The sequence below is a fragment of the Orcinus orca genome, chromosome 4 (assembly GCF_937001465.1).
Source record: "Orcinus orca chromosome 4, mOrcOrc1.1, whole genome shotgun sequence".
NCBI lineage: Eukaryota > Metazoa > Chordata > Mammalia > Artiodactyla > Delphinidae > Orcinus > Orcinus orca.
This window is the reverse complement of record NC_064562.1, coordinates 35166226-35182743: the sequence shown is the minus strand read 5'-3', so window position 1 is coordinate 35182743 and position 16518 is coordinate 35166226. Positions and strand designations below refer to the sequence as shown.

The 16518-nt window shown below is 42.1% G+C and overlaps 1 pseudogene; it reads right to left on the bottom strand.

The window, feature by feature from the left end:
* Window positions 1-11167: 11167 nt before the first annotated feature.
* On the bottom strand, window positions 11168-11776 carry LOC105748321 (prothymosin alpha-like; annotated as a pseudogene).
* Window positions 11777-16518: the final 4742 nt, after the last annotated feature.

Here is a 16518-nt window from a genome sequence, read left to right as displayed (position 1 = left end):
ATAATGAACAGGTGTGATTTTTTTTTTTTTGATCGCTCTGAATTTCGGGTGGAGAATGGATTGGGTAGGGACCAAGAATGGAAATGGAAGACCTTTGTAGATTATTGTATAGTCCAGTGTTTGGACGAATGTGGTCACAGTGGAGGGGAATCATGGATGTTTCAGGATATGTTTTGAATGTAGAGTCAACACTTACTGATGGAGTGGGACTGGGTAAAGAAAAGGCTGAATCAAGGATGACTCTTGGGTTTCTGACTTGTACATCTCCATCAGTTCAGTGTTGGACATGTTTAGTTTGAGGGAACTGTGGTCATGCACATGGAAATGCTGAAGAGTTGTATTTAAAGGACTAGGACTCAAATGAGTGTTCTGGGCAGATGATGAAATTGAAGCGTTGTTAGCATGTGGGTGGTAGTTAAAGTCATGGGTGAAGATGAAATGGCTTCAATAGAGAACATAGCATGAAAAGAGACTGAAGACCAAACCTCTAAGGAATGCCAGTACCGAAAGGTTGCATGGAAGAGGATGAGTCAACTTAGCAGACTGAGAGGGGTATTTAGAGAAATAGGAGGGAAACCAAAAGTATGGGTCAGTGAAATAAGAAGAGAATGTATCATGAAGTAAGGAGTAGGAGCTCTGTTGAATGATGCTCAGAGGTTACATATAATGATGATGGAAGTGTTTATTGGCTTTAGCAAACAAGGAGGCTCTTTGTGACTTTATCAAGAGCATTTTCAATGGAGTGATGGGGCGGTAAACCAGATCGGAGCAGATTAAGGAGGGAGTGAGAAGTGAGGAAGTAGAAAGAGTGTGGAAACTCATTTGAACTGTTTAGCTGCAACAGGGTGGAGAGAGAAAGGGCTGTGGCTGGAAGGGAAAAAAGTGGGTTCAAGTCAGCATTTTAAAGGACTTAAGCATATTTAAACACTGATGAGAAGGGTCTAGTAAAAAGGGGAAATTTTTATAGGGAAAGAAGTGATGCTTTAATGATGTATTTTGATGCTTAATCAGATATTTCATATTCTGTAAATATTTACTGAGCTTTCACTTTGTGCCAGGCATTATACTGGAACTAGGGTTATAGCAAAGACAAGGAGTTTCTGCCCATTGGTTACTTCCCATGACGCCTCCTAGTGGCTAAAGTTCCTTAAGACCAGGTTCTTAGTCTTCACTCTGCTTTACCAGTATCTAGATAATGCCTGTCATACAAAAGATGTCAATAAATTTTGCTGAAATGTGTTATTAAACCCACTTTCAGTAGGTGTGATTTGGGGGTGATTGTTTCAATAATGGTGGCATATGTATTATACTTAGTAGTAATTACCAGTGATAGGCAATGATAAGGATTAGGTTTAGTAAGTACCTACCACTCACTAATGCCAAAAGAATTTCCCTCCATAGCTACCAACCCCCTAGAATCTCCCACAAGCCACTCCTTTTTGTCCCTCCCCTCCCCTCTCCATCTAGTCTCCCCATTCCATTGAGTCTACCTGTACCTATGGTAGATGTCAAGTCCATCCTATTCACTCAGCCCCCATGGCCATTGTTTTAAACCTTCACTATTTCTCACCTGTGTTGATCTAACAGTCACCTAACCCATCTGACTTACCCTCTTCCAAGTCATCATCCTACACTGTTCCCAGAGTGTTCTTAAGGCAAGTGGGTGTGACTCCCGGGTGAAAAGACTTCAGGATACACTTCAACCCTTTGTCATGTCCTCCTTGCCTGCATCTATCCAGCCTCACCCCCAGCTTCCCCTACACCCCACATTCACTCATAGCAAAATACCTGTCCACTTACACTGTCTTCTCTGGCTTTGTTTATTTGTTTTTGTTCTAGTTCTAAGACTTGGTTCAAGCATCACTGCACTTCCTCTCCTGGAAACCCCTCTACATGTCCAGACTGAGTCGGTTGCTTCCTTTCCTCTCTGCTCCTATAGTGCCGTGTCCATACTTCCTAATGCATCCTGCCCTCTTTGGTATAATTGCTTTTTCTCAATTTCCCACACAGTGTAGAATTTGCTTGAGTTCCTCATAAATTTTGACTGAACAGTTCAATATTCAAGTAGATGAAAAATCTACTTATAATCACCTAAGCCTAGAACCTTACTCTTTCCTATGTAAACACAAAATCATTTGTGCACTGATTTAATATGCTCTGAATTACCCAAGAATACAACTACCATGTAAGTTGAGGGAAGGTGATACTTTGTTGTCTCTGTAACTGTACTGTTTTGCAAAATACATCAGTGATGCCAGCATTGCCTGCTAAATCACGCCACCAATTCAGGAGGCCTGTGTCAGTCTGCATTTGTAGCTGGCCTGTGCATGCTGACTTTGTGTGGGTGTGTGTGCACATGAATATGCACTGATTTACCCCTTATTTTAAAATGTCAAATATGAAGCATTCAGGTGCAACATTTATGCTGATTCTCTGTGTGTATATCTTTTTGTAGCCCTTATTTCAAATTATAAAATATATACAAAGGCATATTGAATGGTGTCTTATTTCTCATAATTCCATACTTGCTCATTAGGTGGTGGGGGAGGGATAAATTAGGAATTTGGGAGTAACATATACACACTACTATATATGAAATAGATAATCAACAAGGACCTACTGTATAGCACAGGGAACTCTACTCAATATCCTGTAATAGCCTATATGGAAAAAGAATCTGAAAAATTATATATATATATACACATATATATACATATATATGTATAACTGAATTACTTTGCTGTACACCTGAAACCAACACAACATTGTAAATCAACTATACTTCAATAAAAAATTTGTGCACATATTTCCCTCATTATGTGTCCTTGTATAGTCATACCTGAATCATTATATATTGAAATATGTGCTATTTTATTATAAATTACTTTCCTTTTATTTTTTCTTTTATATCACAGATAGGAGATTTATATTGATTTTACAAAAGATAGAAAGGATATGTATTACAAAATGTTTACTATAAAAGGAGGGCATGGATCTAAAAGGGGAAGAACATTGGTATTTAGTGTCAAAATACATAGGGTCTTATTCTGTTACATCGACTTTTCTAAAATAGACACATTAATAAAATACTTTTTAAACATCTGTGATATATTTTTTCTTGTTTTAGCTTCAGGGGTATGATAATCATTGTTTTGTAAATGGTGAAAGAAGGAAAGGGAGGATCAGTGAATGGATGAAAGGCACTCACCCACTCGGGGAGCCCTGAAAGGGGCTTCAGCTGATGGAAAAGTTGTGTCCTGTCCTTTGTCGGGCCCTGGTCTGGGCACTGAGGCATCTGGGTCATACATACACCAGGACCATCTGCTTGACTTTGGGCAAGTTCTTAGAGGTGTCTGAGCCTCATTTTCTACAAATCTAAAATAAAAGTGATAGATTTGATTATTTTGATGTTTTTCACATTTGTTCCAATAACTGTGTCCCAGGAAAAATACTATGAAACACAGATGCATTTAAAACTATCCTGTTTACTAGGAAGAATTTTACTACCGGAAAATTTGAAAGTATAATATGAAGTTGACCATGAGAAAGGCAAACTCCCAAATCAAGAATGGTCAGGTGCTTTTCCTATTAACAGTTGTTCACTTTTTCTGCCAGCCACTGGGGTTTGCTGGCTGAAATGGTTAGGGAAAATATTGCAAAAGAAAAGATTAAAATTGAGAAAATTCTTTTTATTAACTTATTTTGTTTTCTGAAAGTTGGGAAACAGCACGTGGTTCTGTCTTGGTGGTGGGAGATAGAAAGAGAACTGAAAGTCTGATTATTAAGGTTGTTTTTACTATTCAGAGTTTTTTTTGGTGCAGGTCCTCCTAGTCTAGGACATTATTTTTCTTTAGGCCATGGTAGAGTTGTTAGATATAGCGAATAAAAATACAGGACACCCAGTTAAATTTGAATTTCAGCTAAACAACAATTTTTTAAAGTATAAGTATGTTCCAAATATTGTGTGGAGCAATGTGACTTCTAAAACGTTAATGTTAGCAGTCTGCTAATGTTTGAGGGTTTTTCTTGTCTGAGGTCCAAAAAATATCACAAAGTTCCAGCCTTGAAAGAAGCTCACAGGGGCCACAGTTGCTATGAGGGAGTTAAGTCCAGCAACCATTGGTAAGAACAGAGTGCTTTGGCTTGACTGTAAAGAGTTACCTAGTTTAGCTAAGAAAGTCTGGGAAGGGCTACTCATCTCGAACATCAAACTGTCAGAAATCTGCTTACAGTTACACCAGGGAGTCCACAGTGTAAATGGGAAGGAATGACTCTTGAGTCCCCACCCCGCTGACGAGCCACGCACTCCGGACTGTCATGAGGGTCTGAAGGTGGTGGCTTCTGACAGAGGCCGCCCAGGCAAGCGCATAAATATGGTAATAAACCTGCCCCCGGGGGCTGGACGGGCAGTGCAGAAGGGATGGACAGACAGAGTCCGGGTGGACAGAGAAGGAGTGTGTTGGTTTTGGCCCTGGAGTGTAAAAATCATCTGGGAAATAAAATGAATGAAGCTGACTGCAAATGTGAACCTTTGCCAAGATTGTGTAAGAAGGTGCAGCGAGGAACTGGAGCAGATACTGCCTTCCCTCTTCTCGGCCTCCAGCTTTGAGATTTAAAAAACAACAGAGAAAGCACAGTGTTACACATGGGAACACTGGCGAGATTTATAAACGTTTATTAAGTTTGATTTTCCTCAGTTCCCCTGTGTGGTAAGTTGGTTGCTCTGGAAGTGGGTGGAGCTACCGTGTGATCTGAGAGCGTGGGACGCGCAGAGCCTTCAATCGGCGTGTGTCGAGGTGTCAGAGACGTCGCCTCTAGAGCTGGGAACAAGGAGGAATTCGAGGATCAGATGGCAGGAACGGGGAGCAATAGTAAGAGGACTCAGTGTGAGGACAAAATCGGAAGGGAGACTATTTCCTCATGCGTGGGGAACAGCACCAGAGGCCTGAAGGAAAAGAGAAGATGCGGGGTGAACACAGCCTCCCTGGCCAGCCAACTGCTCATGACCACGTGCGGAGCTGTGAGGGCAGCCCTGACCCTCTGGCTTCTTATCCCAGCGGGAAATAGAAAACCCGGCAGCAGGCAGTGACACTGCCTCCTCCCGGTGGTCACAGTCCTCCGTGTCGGCAGGGTGGACCCTCCTTCCAGGCTCCAGGTCTCCAGATCCCTTCTCCTCCTGTGTCCTGTGGGTGTTCCCCAAACCCCACGGAGCTAGTCCTGTCTTAGTGAGCACCCCCTTCCTGCTTGTCCTTCTGCTTGCATCTCATTTCTGCAGAATCAGCCTTCCAACTTTTTTGATTGAATATACCTGTGAATAAAAATTGTCACATACTCGTCTCCAACATACATTTATTTCCTTATAGACTATATATATGAATTTTGTATATATATATAAAATTATGTATATAAGTATATAATTATGTAAAAATATATGGAATTATAAACAAATCTATATAATACCAGAAATATATATATAATTATATAAATATTTATAAATAAATTATAAAACATTTAAATTGATAAATAACAATTTTACTTATAATTTATAAATAAATACATAAAATATAAAATATATATAAGATAAAATGTTTAAATATCAAAATAAAAAATGGAAGAGGTCAAAAAATTATTAAAATAAATGTATGTTTTTTTCCCACAATTCCATCTGTCCTCTTGGCCAAATCTTGGAGTGCATCTGTGTGGTTGGGAGACCCCTGCTGGACAGGAGTGCACCTGAGCCTGAATCTGATCTGGTCTCATAGTCACAGCCTCCCTCACAGCCTCCGACAGCTCCTGACTGGCTCCCCTTTCTGTAGTGCAGGGCCTGGAGCTCAGTGCCCCAATATACAGGGTCCGACTGACTTGAGAATCTTTAGCTAAAAGCACTGACTTTCTGGCTTGCCCTCAGTACAGGAGTAAGTGATAAATACCCGAGTAATCTCATACTGCCTCTGCTTGCTTCTCTGAGTAAGGAGGGATTCTGGCGCATGCCCGAATCAAGCGTAGATCTGGGAGGGGGAATGCTTCCAAGTGATAATGTGGTGACACCCCCAGAGGTCAGGAACCCTTGGGAAGTGGGAGAGGCTGAGTCTCTGAGAAACCTGAGGATATTGAAAATGAGGAAGAAGTTAGGAAGTTCTGTTACAAATGGGTCATGGGCTGCAATCAAACGTATATGCAGTGAAATCTATGCATAGATCAGAACAACTTATGAAATGTGTCATCAGTATTTAAGATAAAAGATTAGAGATAAATCCTGCTAAGTGATAGAAAATGCTCTCAAATTAATAGCAAATTCCTGAAAATACTGTTTATCTTTATGCTTAGTTTCCTCATCTATTAATCTGCAGATAATATGGCTTCATTAGGACCTCACGATTCTCACTAGGATAATTCAGTGATAAGGCATTTAGTGAAAGAAAATAGCCATTTGTTAGGCAACTGAACAGCTGTTAAAGCTTGTTGGAGACAAAGCACAGGGGACAAGCATTTTGCCACACCCACATGAGCTCATGTGGGAACTGTGGACCCAACCTCACTCTATTGGCAGCTGTTGGGAAAGGGCTCCCACTGCAGAACTGCTGCCTTCCCAATGGCGTGACCGCTGTGGCAGGTTCAGATCTTTCTAAACCACCCCCTTTTGTCCATCCACTCTTGCTTTTCCCCATCATCCATCGTATCTCATTTAGGAAAGAGGTGAGTGGGGTCTCACTTCCCTTCACTTCTCTATCTTGAATACCTAAATTAATTTTTAGGCATTTATGTAAGAAAAGGCCTACCCCCTTCTTGGTAAGTATTAATGTCCTAGTACTTTCAAAGCACAGTTTTAGGCAGGAAATGGGGAGGTTGTGTTTGGATGGCAGGCCAATGACAGTAGGTGATAAATTTTTGTTTTGAGTAGGGAAACAAGTATACAGTGATGTCAGAGATACTTCTTGAATTACTGCCTAATTTTTTGGCAGGTATCATGTTTCCCTTGGCAAGAAAAGGTTGTTTAGAGATGCCTTTTTGTCTTCATCCTGTATTACACTCTCTGGGATTTTTTTGCTTTGCTTCTGCTAATATTAGAAGTTCAACTTCAGGAAAATAATGTACAGGGTTTGTAGTGAGGTGGTGGACCTAGAGTCTGTCATACAGAGTGAAGTAAGTCAGAAAGAGAAAAAACAAATACCAGATGCTAACACATATATATGGAATCTAAGGAAAAAAAAAGAAAAAGGTCATGAAGAACCTAGGGGCAAGATGGGAATAAAGACACAGACCTACTAGAGAATGGACTTGAGGATATGGGGAGGGGGAAGGGTAAGCTGTGACAAAGTGAGAGAATGGCATGGACACATATACACTACCAAACGTAAAATAGATAGCTAGTGGGAAGCAGCCGCATAGCACAGGGAGATCAGCTGGGTGCTTTGTGACCACCTAGAGGGGTGGGATAGGGAGGGTGGGAGGGAGGGAGATGCAAGAGGGAAGAGATATGGGAACATATGTATATGTGTAACTGATTCACTTTGTTATAAAGCAGAAACTAACACACCATTGTAAAGCAATTATACTCCAATAAAGATGTTAAAAAAATGTACAGGGTTAAGCATTTTGTATTTTTATTGGGTTTAAAGAAATGCTGTATTCAGGCTGAGTTAACACTTTGTTCTAAACTTTGAAAAAATGATTTAATAACTGACAGTGCTTTGGAATCATCTCTTAAACACGTAGCAATGTTACTCTGAATTGGAATATATATATAGTTTATTTATTCAACGAATATTCATTGACTGCCTCCTTTCTGTCTGGCACTGTTCTAGAAGCTGAGGGTAATAATGGTGAACAAGACAGTGGAGCTTATTCTTATTTTTTCGGTGGGGGGAAGAGTACAAAACTCAGTAAATAAACAAATTAATAAGATTACTTCAGATATTAAGTGTGGAAAAGAAAATAAAGCAGAGGTATTTATCAGGGTCTCAGCAAGAAACAGAGGTGTACTTAAATTATAACTGAGAAGAGTTTAATAAAAGTTCTATTTATAAAGATATGGGCAGGAGATGAGTAAGGAAACCTTGGAAATTAATATAGTGCTTTAAGGCTGGAAACAGAGGCAAACCCTGAATTGGAGGACCCAGTTTCCTGAAAGATGGAGAGGACCAGGTGGAGAGGGCCGCTGTACAGAGGCTCTGACTTTCAGTGCGGGCCTCAGCCAGCCCTTGGGTCTCTGTGGGGATGGAACTGAGGAAGTAAGTTGTCCACCGCACGGGCTCCCCACTGGCCTAACCCACTGGACGTCACATGGCGAGGGAGCTGGATGATGTAGTCCATACAAGTCAGCCTTCCAGGGAACAGAGCAGGGGGGAAAAACATGGACAGTGTGGGTCTCGAGGAGCATGGGTCTCGAGGAGCATGGAAGACATCCAGAGCAAGAGGGAAATGGAACATTATATACAATGGTTGGTGATCTCGGATGTCATATTGATTCTGCCTTGAAGGCACTTACAGTTTATTTGAAGTGATCCAAAATAAGTTTATGAAAACATAACTAGCAACATAAAACTGGTTATCAGTAATAAAAGTCTAGTACACTCTAACACTTATATTTGAGAACAGGAAGGGATTGCTTCTGGAAGATGCAATTGGAAGATGAAACACTGCATGGAGTGAGGGTAATTGCATTTGAGCTTAAGGAATGAGTAGAGTGTTCATTGTTGGGAAAGAAGAAGTGAACATTCCAGGACTATAAAACGTCATGGGCCAAAGTGCAGAGATAGGACATGTTTTAGGAACAATTTGGCTAAAGTGATTGGATGATGCTACAATCCTTTTAGACTCATAGACTTGTATTTAAAATAAACCTACTTCCTTCCCAACTTCCACTCAGTGTAGAAATCGCATTGGTAGGTACTAGCTTGCTGCCATTCTCCCTCCCTCTCTTCCTTTCCCTTCCCCTTCCTCCTTACCTGTGTGCCTTTTGACAAGCATTTATTGAGCATCTACAGTTTATACACAGTTGTAATAAGGCCCTGTATTGAAGAAGACCGTGTTCCTACTCAGGGAGCTCAGTTTCAATTTTATCATTCCAGATGGTTCCAGTTATTCAACAGGATCCTAATAGTAATAGCTAACACGTATTGAACATTTTTTATATACCAGACACTGTCCTTATTTCAGAGGACTTGGTTTGTCTTATGAAGAATGCATTGAAGATTTAGGAGAAGGGGCTATTGAAATGATCTTCCACATTTTGGCCCTACAAAGGTGTGTTGGACTGTTTTAAAAGAAGCATCCCAGGGCTTCCCTGGTGGCGCAGTGGTTGAGAGTCCGCCTGCCGATGCAGGGGACACAGGTTCGTGCCCTGGTCCGGGAAGATCCCACATGCCGCGGAGCGGCTAGGCGCGTGAGCCATGGCTGCTGAGCCTGCGCTTCCGGAGCCTGTGCTCCACAACGGGAAAGGCCACAACAGTGAGAGGCCCGCGTACCGCAAAAATAAATAAACAAACAAATAAATAAATAAATAAAAGAAGCATCCATTTGCTGAAATATTAAATTGACTGACAACCTAGTGCATATCAAGTGTGCCTAAGATTTTAAATTTAACTAGTGTTAGAGGAAGCTCTTTTCATTGACAGACACATACAGATTGAATTTGGACCCCAAGTGAGTTCCTTCCTCTCCGTGGCAGCATTGCCCCTGCTTCCCCCTTTCTGGGATTCCAGATCTCAATTCACAGGCAGCCAGGCAGGTGGAAACTTCATGCAATGACTCGAGGGCAGGGAGCTGCAAGAGGCAGCAGGCCTGGGGAGGGGAGCACCCCCAGTCTCCGCTCCAGGGCAGGCTGAGGTCTAAGGAGGGTGGAGCATGGTTTCTTTCCAGCAGAGGGAAGGGAGCTGACTTCCTTCTCTGTACTCAGAGAGATGTTCCTTTAGAGGCTTGCTGTGGTTTCTCTTCACTTCCAATGTTGACAAGACAGAATTAGTTTGGAAAAAGAGAGCTCCATGATTCATAATGAGCTATTTTGTGCTTTTAAAAACAACTCTTTAGAAACTGAATTTTCCTTATAACTCTTAAGTCTTCTATTTTTTTTTTTTTTTTCGGTACGCGGGTCTCTCACTGTTGTGGCCTCTCTCATTGTGGAGCACAGGCTCCGGACGCGCAGACTCAACGGCCATGGCTCACGGGCCCAGCTGCTCCGTGGCATGTGGGATCTTCCCGGACTGGGGCACGAACCCGTGTCCCCTGCATCGGCAGGCGGACTCTCAACCACTGCACCACCAGGGAAGCCCAAGTCTTCTATTTATAACCTTAGGCTCGTTTAAAGAAGTGAAGTAGTGTACGAAAATGGTGATGGCCCATATTAGGAAAGGCCAGTATATTGCATTTTCCCTGCCCAACATATATGAATTATAGATTGGTCTCCTATGGAAGTTTATCCTCAAGAAACCTAGATAGAATTTTAGTGCTAGTCTTATTAAATTTGTTCATTAAACATAGCTCAGTCACCATAGTAATATTTAAACTGGAGTAATCACTGGGTTGCAAATGAGATATTATTATTTTATTTATTTATTTATTTATTTGTTAGAACAACTCAGCAAAATAAAATTCCAGTTTATTGTTGGACAACATTGTTTCACACATACATCAAACAGGCCAAAAAAAAAAACAAAAACAAAAACAAAAAACCCCAGCAACTTCATAGAAAAAAAAAGGAAAAAAAAAGAAACCTTTTATCTTTGGCCTTTTTAACCATCTCATACAAATCAACTACTTATGGTACATATAAGTATATACACAAAAAATGTTACGGGAATGCTCGGAATAACATTGTTTTTTTGTTGGTGTTTTTGTTTTTCTTACAAGTTTTTTTTTTTCTCCTTTGAGATTATAATGAACATGGTCACACCACAAGTAAAGTCAGAAGTAGGACAGAGAACGCTCCGAAGGCTGGTTTGGTCATCTGAGATCATTAAAAATGGCTTGACCCCCTAACAATATGTACAAAAATATAAAATGTAAATAAAAAATACAAATTTTCCTTTTTAAAGTACTTTAAGAAAAAAAGCAGAGCCTTGGAAGTTTTGGTTCCTTTTTCCTCCCCTGTTGCAAATTCGCACTGTGGTTTTGGTTGGGTGGTGGAGAGCGCGTGTCATCTGCGGGTGGCGCTGCCCGCACTGGGCGGGCGGGACTCTCTACTTGAAGGTGACCGCGTTTAGATTCTGAGACAGGAAGTGGAGAGTGACTAGGTCAGGGTGGCCTTTTAAGTTTAACTTTTCCTTTTTTGCTGTCTAGTCATGCTCATCGGTCTTCCGCTTCTTGGTGTCAACATCGTCATCCTCATCATCTTCAGCTGCCCGCTTGCCTGTAGCTGCCTCAGTGTCATCATCTTCATCTCCATCCTCTTCCTCACCATCGCCTTCCTCTGCCTCCTCCCCCCTTCCTCCTCTTCTTCGTCTACCTCAGTGTCGGCCTCCTGCTCTCCATTTGCCTCGTTAGCATTTCCATGAGCAGGCGCCTATCTCCCATTCTCTGCCTCCTCCACAACTTCCTTCTTCTCTTTTAAGTCCTTGGTGGTGATTTCGGAGCTGGTGTCCACGGCCGCGTCTGACAATGATGGGGCACGCCGGTGATCCGACGCAGCGGATTCAGAAGAAAGCAGGAGTTCAACGACTCTGGCAATCAAGATGCCGGAGTCCGCGGCGGAGGCGGCTGCGGCGCGTGGGGAGCCGGACAAGGGAACAATGCAAAGATGGCTTTTCAGAGCAGCCAGTCCAAGTGAGATATTATTAATGTGGTTTTAAAGAATGTATTTCACACATTAAAGGAGTGTTTTAAATCTGCATTTTTACCGCTAAAATCCTGCAATCTAGGTATTTGAGAAGTTACTCTTAAGGTTATATGAGTGTTAACTTTCTCATCTTTCAACTTGCTCGCCAAGATTAATTCCAGATCAAATCCATATGGAGTGAGAGATACTGTTGAACAGACCCCAGAGGTCCTGCCTGTGACACGGGTGGTCTTAGGGAGAGAGATGGACTGTACTGGAAGAGCAGCAGGCAGGGTCTAGAAACTAGCTTTTGGAAGGAGATGGGGGAGTGAGGGGGTCCGGAGGAAGGAGAAAATGCAGGATGTGGTCATGGGGATGCTTGGAGACAGGCTTTTGCCCTGTACCAGCAACAGGAAGTTGTTCTTCTAGGGCCACTCTTGTGGAGCTTGCAATTAGGCAGCCTTTGCAAGCACTGGTACAGCCAGCTTTCTTCCAGACCCCAGAGAAAGGAAGCATGTACAAAAGACCAAGGGAGAGAGACTCAGTTTGTGCAGAGGATCTCACGGATGTAGACAGGGACTGTCCGTGTCTGTGCTCTTAGCCTCTGACCAAAGCTAGCAGGACCTCTCTGCTGGGGTAGACTGTGTTTCTGCTTTAAAACAATGCATGTGGAAGGACAGAGCACTCCTGAGACTTTTTTTTCTTCCAGTTTTATTGAGATATAATTGACGCACAGCACTGTATAAGCTTGAGGTGTACAGCATCTTGATCTGATTTACATACATCATGAAGTGATTATCACAGTAAATTTAGTGAACATCCATCATCTCACATACGTATAAAATTAAAGTAATAGAAAAAAAATTTTTTTTCTTGCAATGAGAACTCAGGATTTCTTCTCTTAACAACTTTTACATATAGTATTCAACAGTGGTAATTATACTTATTATGTTGTACATCCCTAGTACTGATGTATCTTATAACTGGAAGTTTGTACTTTTTGACTGCCTTCATCCAGTTCTCCTCCCCACTGGACTTTTTTTAGCTGCTTAACAGGAAAGAGAGAAAGGTTTTCTGTGTGTATTCAGTTTGGAGTGTCTGCTTGCACTAGGTCCATACTAGAGGCATTCGTAGTTCACTTACTGCATAACCTGTGCTTCTCCACACACCTGCAAGGCCTGAGTTTTTGCTCTTGGTGAAGCAGATTGGGGTTGACAATAAAAAAAAAAAAAGGAGGAAAACTCAGTAGCCTTCTTGAATCAGATTAACAGAGACCAGATATGAGATCCTTTTTGAACCAGAAATTAAGGTAGATATGACTCACCCTCCTAAAGTCAGATCTGTAATAAGTGAGAAAGTTCCCATAGTGGAGAAGAAGGTAAAGAACTCTCGATTCCAAGCAAAAGCCCCTCAGGCCCAGAATTTGGGCATTTTAGTGTGTATCCTGTCCTCCCCTTATTGTCATAAAGGGGACTTCAGTGACCACTTGTTCTCTGGCTCATCCCAGACCCCAGTATGTGTTGGACAGTCTCAGAACTGCCTAGGACTGTGGAGTGGGCACCTCCACTCTTCTGGGAGAGTTTGGTGTCAAGCTGCATTCACGAGGGAAAGGACTAGGTGGACCTGGCATCTTTCTTCTCTTGTGAGAGATGCAGACCCTAGAGGAGAGGAAGATTGGAATCTGATGCTGACTGTTCCTTTCCAAGACAGCCACTGATCCCTCAGCTCCAGAGGGTGTTAGGAGAAACTTCGGCATGTGCAGTCATATGCAGTTGGGAAACTGGTGATGGTGCCCAAACACAAGAGCAAAAGGAAAAAGGAAGGTGAGATCTCTCCGGAAAGTCAGAAGAGATTCACTGGGGCTTCCCTGGTGGCACAGTGGTTGAGAATCTGCCTGCCAATGCAGGGGACACGGGTTTGAGCCCTGGTCTGGGAAGATCTCACATGCCGTGGAGCAACCAAGCCCGTGAGCCACAACTACGGAGCCTGCGCGTCTGGAACCTGTGCTCCACAACAAGAGAGGCCGCGATAGTGAGAGGCCCGCGCACCGCGATGAAGAGTGGCCCCAGCTTGCCGCCACTAGAGAAAGCCCTCATACAGAAACGAAGACCCAACACAGCCAAAAATATATAAATAAATAAATAATTATTAAAGAAAACATTTCTACTGAATATCTTTAAAAAAAAAAAAGAATAAAAAAAAAAAGAAGAGATTCACTGGCCACAAGTAAGTGTAACACAGAACCCCTCAGAGAGAAGACAATGTAGCTGACTTGTCAGGGCTCCAAAAAGTCTTCTTGGAGCAAGATGTAATGAGACGAAGGCATTTAGTCATTAACATTCCTGGGCCGGGCTGGTTCTCACAAGAAAAACACTGAGGGCTATCATTTGCACTTCCGACCACAACAGAGTAATCCTCCTACCATAAACAGCTACGGAGCAGACAGAATAGATGAGGCAGCTGTTTGCAGGTGTTAGACAACAGTCTGAGCAGAGAAGCACAGGACAGGAGCCCTTGTTTGCCCCGGCTTTTGGGTTCAGGGATCTTTCCTGACTGTGGAGAAGTGAGGGGGAACCTGAGAAAGCAGTGGTCTTGCTGAGCTGAGAGGCAGTAATTGCGGTTTGGCGCTGCTGAACTTTGTGGATAGAGGGGCTGGAGAAGAGGAAGCTGCTCAGAGGGGTTCCCAAAATCTGTGTGGGTGTTTATCTGAGGTCTGTGGCCCAGGCCTGGGCTGTGCACATACACCTCCTGTGAGGTGTAACCGGGGAGAGGAAAGCCCACGACGAGAAACCTGAGTTTGCCCAGTGCCAGGAGATGCTGGAGGGAGTTCCACCGCAGAGGTGGGGAAACCCCACTGAACAACGTGGGCATTCACTTGAGATCACAGAGAGTCCACATCCTAGGAATAAGAACCGTTCCCTCAAGAAAGGGCCGTACCCTAAGAACAAATGCCAACTCTTTAAAGGAAGACAACATAATTCAGGCTCTTTACAATGTGTCATATACAATTCCCAGTGTACAATATAATAAAACTTGCCAAACACCTGAAAGGCCAGAAAATATGACCCAGAAAAATGGACCCAAGATGACCCAGAGGTTAGATTTAGCAGATAAAGACTAAAGAATCTATTATAAATATGTTTAAGGACTTAAAGGAAGGGTTGGTCTTAATGATGGAACATGTGAGAATGTCAGCAAAAAAAAAAAAAAATAGAAGCTATAAACATGATCTACATGGAAACTCTAGAAGTGAAAAACAGTATCTGAAACAATATCTTAAATAAAAAGTTCATTCTGATGAATAGAAAGAAAAAATATTTTTAAAAAATGAACAGAGCCTAGTGACCTCTGGGACAAAATAATCTATCATACACATAATTGGAGTTCCTGAAGGAGAAGGGAGTGAATGGGCCAACCAAAAATATATATATTTGAAGACATAGGGCTAAAAAATCCCCAGTTTTGGAGACAAACATCATTGTGCATATCTAAGGATATCAGCAAATCCCAAGCAGGGCAAACAAAAAGAGATACACACTTAGATATATCATTATCAAACTGCCAGAAACTAAAGATAAGTAGAAAGTCATGAAAGTGGCCAGAGGAGCCCTGGGGCGGGGTGGGGATGGAGGGGAACGACAGGTAAACTCTACAGATAATAAGCATAAGAAAGCTGGTGTGGCTTTGTCTTTTCAGATGAAGTAAACAAAAACTGTCACAGATCAAGGAGGACATTTCATGATGATAAAAGGACAGTTAAGCATAAAGATATAATCATCATAAATGTGCATGTATCTAGTAACAGAGTTTCAAAATACCTGAGGCAAAATCTGACAGACCTAAAGGAAGAAATAGTAAAATAGGTAAGTCAGAGATTTTAACAGCCCTTCTTAGTAATTGATGGACCAAGCAGAAAAAAAAAAAAAAAAAAAAGAGCACATAGATTTAAACAACTCTCCTCCACTGGACATAGCTAGCATTTATAGACCCTTTATCTAGCAATTGCAGAACATACATTGTTTTCAAGTACACTTGGAGTGTTTAACATCATAGATTGAATACTGGGTCATAAATAAATCTCAACACAATTAGAAGATTGAAAGCACAGAGACTATATGTTCTCTGACCACAGTGAAATTAAGTTAGAAATCAGGGACTTCCCTGGTGGTCCAGTGGTAAATAACCTGCCTTACAATGCAGGGGACGTGGGTTTGATCCCTGGTCAGGGAACTAAGATCCCACATGCCGCTAGGCAACTAAGGCTGTGCGACAAAACTACTGAACCTGCGCACCTCAACTAGAGAGCCCACGTGCCTCAAACTACAGAGCCCATGCACTCTGGAGCCTACGCGCCACAACTAGAGAAGAGAAAACCCACATGCCACAACTAGAGAGAAGCCCGTGTGCTGCAACAAAAGATCCTACATGCCTCAACAAAGATCCTGTGTGCTGCAGCTAAGACCCAACACAGTCAAAAATAAATTAAATAAATAAATAACAAATAAATCTTAAAAAAAGAGAAATCAATAACAAAAGCATTTCTAGGGGAAAAAAAACCAAATATTTGAAATTAAGTAACACTCTTCTAAATAATCCATAAATCAATGAAGAAATTGAAAAAAAATAGAAAATATTTTGAACTGAAAGATGATAAAAATACAACATTAAGGGCTTCCCTGGTGGCGCAGTGGTTGAAAGTCCACCTGCCGATGCAGGGGACACAGGTTCGTGCCCCGGTCGGGGAAGATCCCACATGACGTGGAGCG